The 13,255-nt window shown below is 35.7% G+C and overlaps 1 long non-coding RNA gene across 1 annotated transcript in view; it reads left to right on the top strand.

The window, feature by feature from the left end:
- LOC139186352 (uncharacterized) overlaps positions 1-11,636 on the top strand; it is a 31,438-nt gene extending 19,802 nt beyond the window's left edge. The window contains exon 3 of the long non-coding RNA XR_011569916.1: positions 11,137-11,636. This is a non-coding gene — a long non-coding RNA (uncharacterized lncRNA). The remainder of the gene's footprint in view (positions 1-11,136) is intronic.
- The last annotated feature ends 1,619 nt before the right edge of the window (positions 11,637-13,255 follow it).

Genomic DNA, 13,255 nt, shown 5'->3' with positions numbered 1-13,255 from the left:
GTTTGTTCCTTTTTATTGTCAAACATTACTTCATTCCATGAATGTAAAACAACTTTTTATCAATTCAACAGCTGATATACATATGGGTTCTTTGCATAATTACTCACCTGTATAGGAAATATATTTAACTTTATAATAAATTGTTAGGCATTTCACCAAAGCAATTATACTAACTTATACAAACAATACATGTAAGTTCTGGTTACTCACATTTTCCTCAGTACTTGGTATTGTCAGTCTCTATAATTTTAGTCATTTTAGTGGATGTAGAGTGTGTTATATTACTTTAATTTACATATCCCTGATGAATCACTTTTGTAGTCAGAACTTTGAGAGAAATATTGGATGCTTTTGGTTTCTTGTCTCTTTTTTTCAAAAAAGATTTTCATTTGCTTCTGCAAGTTAGCTTGGGGGCCTATTGACTTTACTAGCCTGTGAGATGAGTGCAATTGTACAGCAGATTGAGAATTCTTTGTCATTGCCTTTCTTTGGAATTGGAATGAAAACTGACCTGACCTTTTCCAATCCTGTGGCTACTGCAGAGTTTTCCACATTTGCTGGCATATTGAGTGTAGCACTTTCACATCTTCATCTTTTAGGATTTGAATAGCTCAGCTGGAATTCCATCACCTCCACTACCTTTGTTCCTAGTGATGCTTCCTAAGGCTCACTTGACTTTGCATTCCAGGATGTCTGGCTCTAGGTTGGTGATCACACCATTGTGATTATTTGGGTTGTGAAGATCTTTTATGTATAGTTCTGTGTATTCTTGCCACCTCTTAATATCTTTTGCTTCTGTTAGGTCCATACCATTTTTATCCTTTATTGAGCCCATCTTTGCATGAAGTATTCTCTTGGTATCTCTCATTTTATTGAAGATATCTCTAGTCTTTCCCATTCTATTATTTTCATCTATTTCTTTGCCATGATCACTGAGGAAGGCTTTCTTATCTCTCCTTGTTATTCTTTGGAACTCTGTATTCAAATGGGTATATCTTTCCTTTTCTCCTTTGCCTTTCACTTCTCTTCTTTTCACAGCTATTTGTAAGGCCTCCTCAGACAAACATTTTGTCTTTTTGCATTCCTTTTCTTGGGGATGGTCTTAATCCCTGCCTCCTGTACAATGTCACAAACCTTCATCCATAATTCTTCAGGCATTCTGTCCATCAGACCTAATCCCTTGAAACTATTTCTCACTTCCACTGTGTAATCATAAGGGGTTTGATTTAGGTCATACCTGAATCCTAAATTTGATTTAGGTCATACCTAATTTTGATTTAGGTCATATCTAGTAAAGTAATGCTCAAAATTCTCCTAGCCAGACTTCACCAGTATATGAACCGTGAACTTACAAATATCCAAGCCAGATTTAGAAAAGGCAGAGGAACCAGAGATAAAATTGCCAACATCTGTTGGATCATCAAAAAAGCAAGACAGTTCCAGAAAAATATCTACACCTGCTTTATTAACTATGGCAAAGCCCTTGACAGTGTGGATCACAACAAACTGTGGAAAATTTTGAAAGAGATGGGAATACCAGACCACCTGACCTGCTTCTTGAGAAATCTATATGCAGGTCATGAAGCAACAGTTGGAACTGGACATGGAACAACAGACTGGTTCCAAATAGGAAAAGGAGTACGTCAAGGCTGTATATTGTCACCCTGCTTATTTAACTTATATGCAGAGTACATCATGAGAAAAGCTGGGCTGGATGAAGCACAAGCTAGAATCAAGATTGCCGGGAGAAATATCAATAACCTCAGATTTATGGCAGAAAGTGAAGAGGAACTCAAAAGCCTCTTGATGAAAGTGAAAGTGGAGAGTGAAAAAGTTGGCTTAAAGCTCAACATTCAGAAAATGAAGATCATGGCATCTGGTCCCATCACTTCATGGCAAATAGATGGGGAAACAGTGGAAACAGTGACAGACTTATTTTTTTAGGCTCCAAAATCACTGTAGATGGTGATTGCAGCCATGAAATTAAAAGACGCTTGCTCCTTGGAAGAAAAGTTATGACAAACCTAGACAGCATATTCAAAAGCAGAGACATTACTTTGCCAACAAAGGTCTGTCTAGTCAAGGCTATGGTTTTTCCAGTAGTCATGTATGTATATGAGAGTTGGCCTATAAAGAAAGCTGAGTGTGGAAGTATTGATGCTTTTGAACTGTGGTGTTGAACAAGACTCTTGAAAGTCTCCTGGACTGCAAGGAGATCCAACCAGTCCATCCTAAAGGAAACCAGTCCTGAATATTCATTGGAAGGACTGATGCTGAAGCAGAAACTCCAGTACTTTGGCCACATGATGCAAAGAACTGGATCATTTGAAAAGACCCTGATGCTGAGAAAGATTTAAGTTGGGTGGAGAAGGGGATGACAGAGGACGAGATGGTTGGATGGTATCACCAACTCAATGGATAGGAGTTTTAAACTCCGCCAGTTGGTGATGGACAGGGAGGCCTGGCGTGCTACAGTCCTTGGGGTCCCAAAGATTCGGACATGACTGAGTGAACTGAGTGAACTGACTATTGACTTTAACCATTCTTAATTTTCCACTTGATGCTTCTCAGATGAAATAGGTTGTATGAATTAAACTCAGAAAATTATGTGAGCAAATAAAACATCTCAGGGAAGATGTTTTTCCTTTTCCACTAGTACCAATGTTATGTCAGCCAAGTTTTCTTGCCATCTCTTTCTGTGAGGTAAGTTGATTTCTTGTTCCTAAGAGATCCATTATATTTCCAGCTTCATACAGATACCTATTACATCCCTACCTGTCATAAGTCTTAGGTATCAAGTGCCTTCTTCAGTATCTTATTTGACCATCAGAACAGAAGCTCTGGGTACCTAGTATTTAGCAGTTTCCCTTGGAGCAAAAGCTATGTCCAATATTCCAAAATTCTATTTTCAGTCTTTTTCAAACTCCAGATCATTTTTTAAAAACCAAGTCATTCATTTAAAAGCAAATTTTCAGGAAAACATGTTTTAAACAAGATAATAAATCTGATCCACCATCCATATTGCCATAAATGGAAATCTTTTCCATTTTATTAAAGCATATATTGATATCCTTCACTATAGTTTGAAGTATTTATTTAATATATTAATATAATCTCTGTACACTAAATGCTAATTTTATATCAGTGCATTTCAATTCCTTTTTTGCTTTTAATAATGAACACTTTTATTATATATATTTTATATGTAGGAAAACTATTAGCATTTTTGTAAATTGGTGATTATAGTGGAATGAACTCTATAATCTTAAAGTATTTTTTCACTCATCCTTTCAAGTATTTATACTTCTCATTTCTTTGTATTATCTAATCATAGATAGAATTTCTATAATAATATGATGGCTTCAGTGGGAAGAACCCCACTATCATATCATAAGACATGGTGCTACTATTACCATTTATTTCTACTTTGAAAGTTTAAAATTATGGTAGGATGTTAACATTGATAAACACAGTTTTGGCTTCAACTGAGGCACTCACTATTTTATTTTATCCTTTGAACTAGTAATGGTGCTTTCCTGTATTTGTTTGTATTGAAACATTCTACTATTAAAACAATCAGGGCAAGGACTCTTGTATTCATGCCCTACTTTTAAAGTCTCTAACATTTTCGTCACCATTTATAAAAGTATATATTAGTATGTCATGTCCTTTCTATTACTATTTTAATCTACAACTATTTTATTATAATAATTAAAAATATTTCTTCTATTGCTACCAAATTTTACTACCACATAATTCATTTGTGAAATTTGTATCCCTTGAAGGTCTAAGAATTTTAAATGCAAACTTTTCTAACCCAACATTATAGCAAGAGGTACAGGGATTGGGCATGTTTCCTCTCATGGTTGATGCTTTGCTAATGTTTTTAAATTTATTTCACTTGTCAAAAATACAAGCTTTGCATTTGTGTGTAAAATGAATTTACTTCCTTAAAAAACTGGAAATAGAACTGCCACACGACCCAGCAATCCTACTGCTGGTCATACACACCGAGGAAACCAGAATTGAAAGAGACATGTGTACCCCAATGTTCACCGCAGCACTGTTTATAATAGCCAAGACATGGAAACAACCTATGGATAAGAAAGCTGTGGTACATATACACAATGGAGTATTACTCAGCCATTAAAAAGAATACATTTGAATGAGTTCTAATGAGGTGGATGAAACTGGAGCCGATTATACAGAGTGAAGTAAGCCCGAAAGAAAAACACCAATATAGTATACTAATGCATATATATGGAATTTAGAAAGATGGTAACAATAACCCTGTATGTGAGACAGCAAAAGAGACACAGAACAGTCTTTTGGACTCTGTGGCGGGGGGGTGGGGAGGATGATTTGGGAGAATGGCATTGAAATATGTATAATATCATATAAGAAACGAATCGCCAGTCCAGGTTCGATGCAGGATACAGGAAGCTTGGGGCTGGTGCACTGGGATGACCCAGAGGGATGGTATGGGGAGGGAGGTGGAGGGGGGTTCAGGATGGGGAACACGTGTACACCCGTGGCGGATTCATGTTGATGTATGGCAAAACCAATACAATATGGTAAAGTAATTAGCCTATAATTAAAATAAATAAATTTAATTAAAAAAATTAAATACCCTACAATCATAATTTTCAAACAAACAGAATTTATTCTAACAAGAAGGAAAAGGCTTATAGTAATTCAAACCCCTCCATTATGGATCACATATGAAAGTCATGGCAATAAATTCAAGACCTTGCTCATATAATAAACTAAACTAGACAGGTATTCAATCTTATATTGCCAAGATACAGAATATGGAGAAATATATCTTAAGTAAAATTAAGGTATATTAATTTTATATACCTTTTATTTTTCAAACACATATTTTTTGTTGTTAATTTTATGTGTTTATTATATTTATAATAAAAAATAAAGACTGTCCTAAACTTTATGAAGCAACTGAGTTGCCTATTCTTTCTTTCCGAAAGTTTTTATTGAATAAAATTGAGACTTCTGTCTTATTGTTTCAGTTTTAAGATTTTACATTTTGCATTTCCATGTAAAATCATTTTTGGTAACTTAAATTCCATTAGATAGCTCCTCTATTTTATCCACATATTCAAGCTTATTTGAAAAAAAAAAGAACAAGTAGTAATTTGTTATTCTTTTATTTTCCCCTGTATTTGTGGGTCTTTTCTCATTATCATTTCTATGGTGAGGTATTTGTATTGTTTTTCTCTTTTTTGCCTCTAATTGGTTAACCAATGATTTATCTAATTCATTATTTTCACAACCAATTTGCTAATTGACAATCTTATGATTGTCTTTTTTTCTTTATTACTTATTCCTGATTTTACTTTAATTAGTTTTATTCTCTGAGTTTATTTGGTTTTTAATTCTGATTAACCTAAATTTAAATAGCTCCATGTGGCTAGTGGCTACTACTGTTGAAAGTGCAGCTTAGATGGAAACAATATTGCTATACCATCAATGGGTTGAGTTTGGGGGCTTAAAGGAAGTAGTGAAAGTGAAAGTCGCTCAGTCATGTCCAACTCTTTGCAACCCCATGGACTACACAGTCCATGGAATTCTCCAGGCCAGAATACTGGAGTGGGTGGCCATTCCCTTCTCCAGGGTAGAGGAAGTAAGGGCATTAAAAAAAAAAATCCATCATATTGGAAGGAGTGATGATAGTTATTTTGTTGCAAATCAGTAGTGACTAGAAGGTGGCATGAAATTTTTGGAGTTTTGTAATATTTTCTTTCTTGATCTACTATTATATGAACATTTACTTTGTGGAAATTCCTTGAGCTATGCCTTATAAATTGTAAGTGATGAACCCTTTCTCAATATGTACCTCATTTTGAAAGTCAACTAATAGGGAAACAGTAAAGAATGAGTCAAGTTTACCCAACATCTGTACTACCAGGTAATAGTTCATTGAAGATACTAGCTAATGTAGACAAATGAAATATTCAAAAATTGAATTGTAATTAGAAAAGTAAAAAAGTTATGATCAAATATCTAAAAAAATTCTGAGTCAAAGGAAAACCTTTGCAAATAATAAATGAATCTACTGAAATGACAATATATTAAACTCACATAAAATTGGAAATTCAAATATATAAATAAAAGAAGATATAAAGGAAGAGAAAAATTCCATTAAAATGGAAAAATATAAAAGAATAATTTAAGCATAAATATACAAAAGTAGACGAACAAATTTTCAGACTAAAATCCAAAAAGCCTTATCATATGTTGTATTGTGAGGATGGAAAAATAGGCACTCATACATTCCAATAGCTATTTGGCAATATTTAGCAAATTTTCACATGCAAAATTGACCCTTTGACCCAGCAATCACACTTCTCAAAAAACATCCCCAAAGAACTGGTAAATATACTAAACAACTTATGTGTATAGGTCACCATCTTTTTATAATCCCCCGAAGAGTCTTATTTTCTAGTTTACTTAAGTCACTCAGTCGTGTCCAACTCTTTGTGACCCCATGGACTGCAGCATGCTAGGCTTCCCTGTCCATCACCAACTCCCAGAACTTATTCAAACTCAGGTCCATCGAGTCAGTGATGCCATCCAACCATCTCATCCTCTGTTGAGTTTGCTTGAAATATTAGTTATTACTGCTACTGTTCTTACTCTACAAATGGCTTTTGTTAATGTTCTGGCTCTGCAACTTTGTTCTTTCATCAGAGTGCTTACTGTTTTGCATCATGTGGTGCAAGGTTTCACTTGCACTTTCACAGGATTTCACTTGCTTCAAGATTATGGCAAAAACCAATACAATATTGTAAAGTAATTAAACTCCAATTAAACTAAATAAATGTATATTTAAAAAAAAGATGATGGACTGGGGAGAATCTATCCTACTCCCTTTTTGATGGGGAGGTTAGAAAACTTTCTGATTTGGGTTTGCGCCTAAAATTGTTCTCCTTTCTTCCCACTTACTTCTGACAAAGGTTTATTCCTTGATCAAACTCTAGTCAGGCTCCTCTGAGTCCTGCTTTCCACGGGGTCTCAAACTTGACCTTGAACAAACACAAACACAAACATTTGCGCTAACTTGAGCTAAACACTAACTTGGAATCCAGCAGCTCATGACTGCAGCCCTAGCACCTTGAAATGCTTACCTAAGAAAACTCAAGGCTACTAAAATAATTTCCCTTGTTCCAGCCAACACCTTAAGATAGGGCTATTGTCTCCCAGGCTCTGTAGAGGGTGGGAGCCCACGTTTAAAAAGCACTAGTTAGCAAATCCAAATGGGTTTCTTATGGACCAGCCTCCTTCCAGCTTTTAGTAATTTTTCACTTTCTGACTCCTGAGTACATGCCCACCCCCTCCTCACTCCCTCATCTTCCCTTTAAAATGCTCAGTGCCTTCTGCACAAATTCAAGCTGAATTCAGCTCCTGTTAGACCCTTTTTCCTACTGCAAAAGTATGTTACTGATTAAAATCTGTGTCCTTACCACCAGTGTCCAGCTTTGCTTATCTTTGACACTTCTCGACATCAACAAATATTTTTCTTATTTCCAATAGAACAGAATAGAAAATTTTAATTTGACACAGCTTGTTCCAAACATGTGTGATTGAAAAACTCTTCTGGAGAAATGTTACTAAATTTATAGAGAAAAAAAGTTCCCTTGTAAAAATGTTTAACTGTTAAGTAACATCTGAACATTGTTTTTAAACTGGGAAATGTCTCCGGGGATTTTAATGTTTTAATGCACTATGTGAATCAAATTTCCAAAAGGAAGATTTAAACTGCAGCCTTTTCCTAACGTATTTGGCCACAGTAACCCTTTTTTTTTTTTTTTTTTTTTGAGCACCAGTCCCAGGACATTCCAGAACTAATGTTCCAAGAAAAACACTTTTTTGAAAACCCTGGCTTAAGGATTTTGAATCCAACATGTACATTTTACACTTACACATTATTTCTGTGATTTACAGAAACATCAGATCATGGCAAGATTTTCTTCAAATGTAGACTTTTTAACCTTCTTATCAGAACCATCTCAGTATGTGTGTTAAAAAATGCAAATTTCTGGGCCATGCCCCAAACCTGCTGAATTGGTATCCCTCAGAATTCTAATGGGAATGTACTCTGTGACAACCTAGAGGGGTGGGATGGGGTGGGGGTGGGGGGGAAGTTCAAGAGGGAGGGGACATACGTACACCTATGGCTAATTTACCATGTTGTATGACAGAAACCCGGAGAAGGCAATGGCACCCCACTCCAGTACTCTTGACTGGAAAATCCCATGGACGGGGGAGCCTGATTGGCTGCCGTCTGTGGGGTCACACAGAGTCAGACACGACTGAAGTGACTTAGCAGCAGCATGACAGAAACCAATACAACACTGTAAAGCAATCATCCTCCTGCTGCTGCTGCTAAGTCGCTTCAGTCGTGTCCCACTCTGTGCGACCCCACAGATGGCAGCCCACTAGGCTCCCCCATCCCTGGGATTCTCCAGGCAAGAACACTGGAGTGGGTTGCCATTTCCTTCTCCAATGCATGAAAGTGAGAAGTGAAAGTGAAGTCGCTCAGTCGTGTCCCACTCTGAGTGACCCCATGGACTGCAGCCTACCAGGCTCCTCCATCCATGGGATTTTCCAGGCAACAGTACTGGAGTGGGGTGCCATTGCATTCTTCGAATCATCCTCCAATTAAAAATAAAAAAAAAATTTTTAAAGAATTCCAATGGGAGGTGGGACCTGGACTCAGAATTCTAAGTGTCCAAAGTTGGATAGTTGGATTCTTACCTACATTAAAGTCCAAGAACTCAGGTGAGGAATCACCTCTGGCTGCCCATTCAGGACCCACTGCTGACATCATTCCCCCAAAGTTGCAGGTTTTTTCCTTTCAAAGCAATAAGCTGAAGGAAGAAGTAGCAGAAAGCTCCTTAGACTGTATCTGGGTAGAAAGAAAAAAACAGACAAGAGAAAAAGTTCACTGATTAACTTTTCCCACTCAGCAGGTGCTAACCTTCCACTGTGCTCTCAAAGAGTCAGCACTCCTTCTTCCCAACTGATACTTCCAAGGGTGTTGGCTGGCTGTGTGTTTCCTGATAATTAAATATAGTGATTCCCTCCAGCCTTACAAATGTGTAACAATTACAAACTGACTCTATAAGCCATCAAACTAACTCCATTAAAACTTATTTCTAAAAGAATATTTATTAAAAAAAAAACTCATTTGACTATACTTTTAAAATCTATTATTTAAATTGATTTTATCCAATTTTTCCAGATTTAAAGAAAGAGGAAGTGAACCATTTTAATTTTTTAAATCCAGAGTAAATATTCTGATTTCTCATTTCCAAGTAAGATGGACGTGCTTCTCTTTTAGTATTAATACTTCTTCCTCTTTGTCCTCTCCTCCTCTTCCTCCACCTCCTCTTTATGTTTTCTCTTCCTCTTTCACTTCTTCTCCTCTTCCTTTTTTGAAGCCTCTCAAGTTTAATTTTCTGTTCAATACAGAAAATGAGACATGTATTGTTAACTATGCATATTGTAATTAAGTCTGCTTAAATGCCTTTTGAAATCTTTTACTTCTAGACTTTGCAAAATGTTCTCCCCTTTAGAGATATAGGCTATTCAAGAAAATGACTCTTGAGGGTTCTAAAACAAGGGGTAAGGCTGGATGAACAGTCAGTTTAAGGAGAACTGCTTTATGTGTACCTCTGGGACTTTTTATAATTGTTAGAAAGAAGAAGGAAAAAAAACTGAAGCTGAGTTAGAGAAGTGCCATGTTCTTTAAGAATTAAGCATGGAATATAATTCAGTGGTTCTCAAACTTCAGTGTGCATCAAAATCACCTGAACAGCTTGTTAACCCAGATTGCTAGGGCTACCCCCAAGGTTTCAGCAGGTCTAGGGTAGGGCCTGAGGACTGACATTTCTAATACATTTCCAGGTGATGCTTGGTCCAGGGACCACGTACTCTACTTCCAGATACTCTACTCTACAGGCTTTCTCTCTCTCTTATTTCCCTGGAAGGAAAAAACATCTGTAAGTGAAAGAAGATAAAACCTAAAAGGCAACATGCAGTCAGCATCTTGGAAAAGCTGGCAATCCCAAAAATAATTTTTAACAGGTATTATCTATGATGGTTCACTAAGAGCCAAGCAGCTGGTTCCAACATATGACAGAACCTAGCAGGATGCATTTTTAAAGTTAAACAGGATGTGTAACAAAGAAACAGTTAAAGACTGGTGAGGAATGTATTGTGTTGGCCAAAAAGTTCCTTCAGGTTTTTCCATAACATCTTATGGAAAAGCCCACACGGAACTTTTTGCCTAACCCAATAACAGAGGTTATTTAAATGTTGCTCTAAAATATATTTTTTAATGAATTGGTAGTATGTTCTTTAATCTTAAATAATTGCTTATATTAATAAGGAATGGGAAATACATGTTAAGAGATCTATGGAGTGTTGAATAAAAATACTCACCTGAATTCTATTTCATATTTTGCAGGAGAGCCTCATGATTCATTTTGTGGAGGCTATATCCTATAAATTTTATGAGTTACAACTCTAAGCCCCAAATTACTAAGTAACAATAAAACACAAACTATTAAAAATGTTTTATCAAAAGATAATCCATATTTTCTTCTAAGCTTTTTCCAAAAATCCAATGTAAAATAATAAAGCCCTTTTTAATCCTCTCAACCCAAATGCTATGCTCATTCCCAAAGATGACTACTGTAGCAGTATTCTATATAAAAGGGCTTATCTTATTCACTTCCTCAGTGTGTAGCCAATATACCACCCTTTTCTTTTTATCTTGTATATAGGTCTAAGGAGTATTTTCCCTCCTACATTTGAGTTATTCATGTCGGGATTTTAAAAATTTATCTAGGACTTTCAAACTAAAAGAGATAATTCTGAACAGTAAGATATAATGAAAGAGCCTTCAGGATAATTTAAATACATCATTAACTGGCTAATATGACAAGAAATTCCAATCAACCTTTATCAGTTGCATCTCTCTTCAATGACCCTTCAACCTACTTTCCTTTAAACTACTTTGAGCTGTAGAACTACTTTGAAAATTCTCCTGAGGAATGTAAATGACTTGCATTTTCAGTCACCCCCTGACAATTTTCATTCACTATTTAACAGGCAATTATCTGACCATCCAGAGTTACAAATAACTCTCCAGGAGAATGGAGTGTCCTCTGAGTTCAGTGAAGAGGTGAGAGCCCATATGCCAATAATAGCCAGGATTTTAGTCCTGTAACTTCTCTTTTTTCCTTCAGCTTTCTTCACCCAACTTTTTCTCCTGATCTTCTCAGTGTGATAAATCTACTAATAACACACCATCTCCCAAGAATCAGTAAATTATAAACTGTTTAAGAAATGTATTAAATACTGTGTATCTCAATGTTTTACACAATAAAGTTATGTATGCAACACCTTACTGCAGTGGAATAAATTTCTTATGCTCTGAAGGATAGTATATTCAAGGCGTAAATTACTTTTTTCAATTTAATTCAGTTAACCAAACATTTAATATCACTTTTACTTTTGTGGCTCTGCTTAAGAAGCAAGCACCATACACAGGTAAATAAGATGGAGATTTTTAAATATTTTCAATTCATAGGGAAAATGAGAAGAGTTACAGTGGAGATGAGATTGCAATTTTTATGATGAAAGTCTACTAGCAGACTGGACAACATACGTGGGAGAATAAAGGAGGGGGTTCCAGAAAGAAATAATTTCTGAATAGCTTCCTTGTGTTCAATTTAACTATGGCAGCCACCACTAAATACATAGATCTTGGTTTATTCTTTCAACTGAAAATTTTTCTGATATTGGAATAAGAAAGAAGAAGAACATGTCAAGTATTCAATAACTTAATTCATCTTCAGTTACATATAATTGTATATATATAAAGATATACAATCTCTTGAATCCTCAAAAGAGATCTACAGAATATGCATCTTTTCTGTCTACTCCTGCATTTTCTCTATGCCCTCACTTGTCCCATTTCTACTTTTTTCTTCTCTGATTTAAGTGAAAAGGATTATAACCTTGCTCTCATATCCCTGTGATACCTACATAACTGTAAAACTATAATAGAAAAGAACCTGAGAATCGAGGAAGAGATTAGTGGATGACAGAGTAATAAGGATAGACAAGAATAGTTTTAAAATGTCCACATCAGAAATTATGTGGAAGGAAACCTGCTCATTTCTGTTCTTTGTGGTTGTACTTCCAGGAGTCATCCATCCATTTCTCCCTTCTTTCTTAGCCCTTGAATCAGTCAGTCAGTCAATGCCAATCTCTTTCTCTAGTGTGTATGCATACACAAACAAACACCATCACACCACATCACTACAACACACCACCTGGAGCCCCGCCCATAGGTTTGAATCAGTATACTTGTTTACAACTGTTAAGAAAAATTTTCCTCAAAATTTGAGTTCTAAAATTGGAATGCAATTACAAATCTTCCTCAACTTACAATGGGATCATATCCTGATAAAGCCACCATCAAGCTAAAAATATCATATGTCAAAAATGCATTTAATACATCTACCCTACCAAATATCACAGCCTATCTTAAACTTGCTTGGAACACTTACATTAACCTACAGTTGAGCAAATTAGTTAACACAAGGTCTCTTTTATAACAAAGTGTTGAATAGCTCATGAAATGTATTGAATACTGTACTGATAGTGAAAATAGATGGCTGTATGTGCACAGAATGGTCATAAGTGTATGGGTTGTTTACTCTTTTGATCTCAAGGTTGACTGGGAGCTGTGGCCTCATTGCGGCTGCTTGACATCACATGAGAGTATCATACCAAAAATTCAAATGTGAAGTACAATATCTACTGAATATGTATTGCTTTCACACAGTCATAAAGTAGAAAAACCGTAAGTCAAACCATCATAAGTTGGGGGTCATCTATCTGCAGTAGGTCTAAGGAATACAGAGACTCTTTCATGTGTGCGTGAAAATAGTTGAAACTCAATGTAATTTAAAAAAAATTTTAAATTTGCCCTTAATCTACACAAAACTACAGAGATACACCAATACAACTTTTAAAAATTCCCGTTAACCCTTGAATTTAGTTGGTGATATTTCATGTGTAAACCTGGCTTCTTATTTTTCATCAGATGACTTCTGCCACCTAAATGTTTTGTCATCCTACTTTTCACCTTCTTTTGCTCCATGGAGACTGGAATATACTTTTACTTGCTCTTTGGGGTATTCCGAATAAGTTAAATTTA

Source organism: Bos indicus, chromosome 2 (genome assembly GCF_029378745.1).
Source record: "Bos indicus isolate NIAB-ARS_2022 breed Sahiwal x Tharparkar chromosome 2, NIAB-ARS_B.indTharparkar_mat_pri_1.0, whole genome shotgun sequence".
Lineage (NCBI taxonomy): Eukaryota > Metazoa > Chordata > Mammalia > Artiodactyla > Bovidae > Bos > Bos indicus.
Note: the sequence above shows the minus strand (reverse complement) of the source record. Positions and strands in the feature narration are given on the sequence as shown.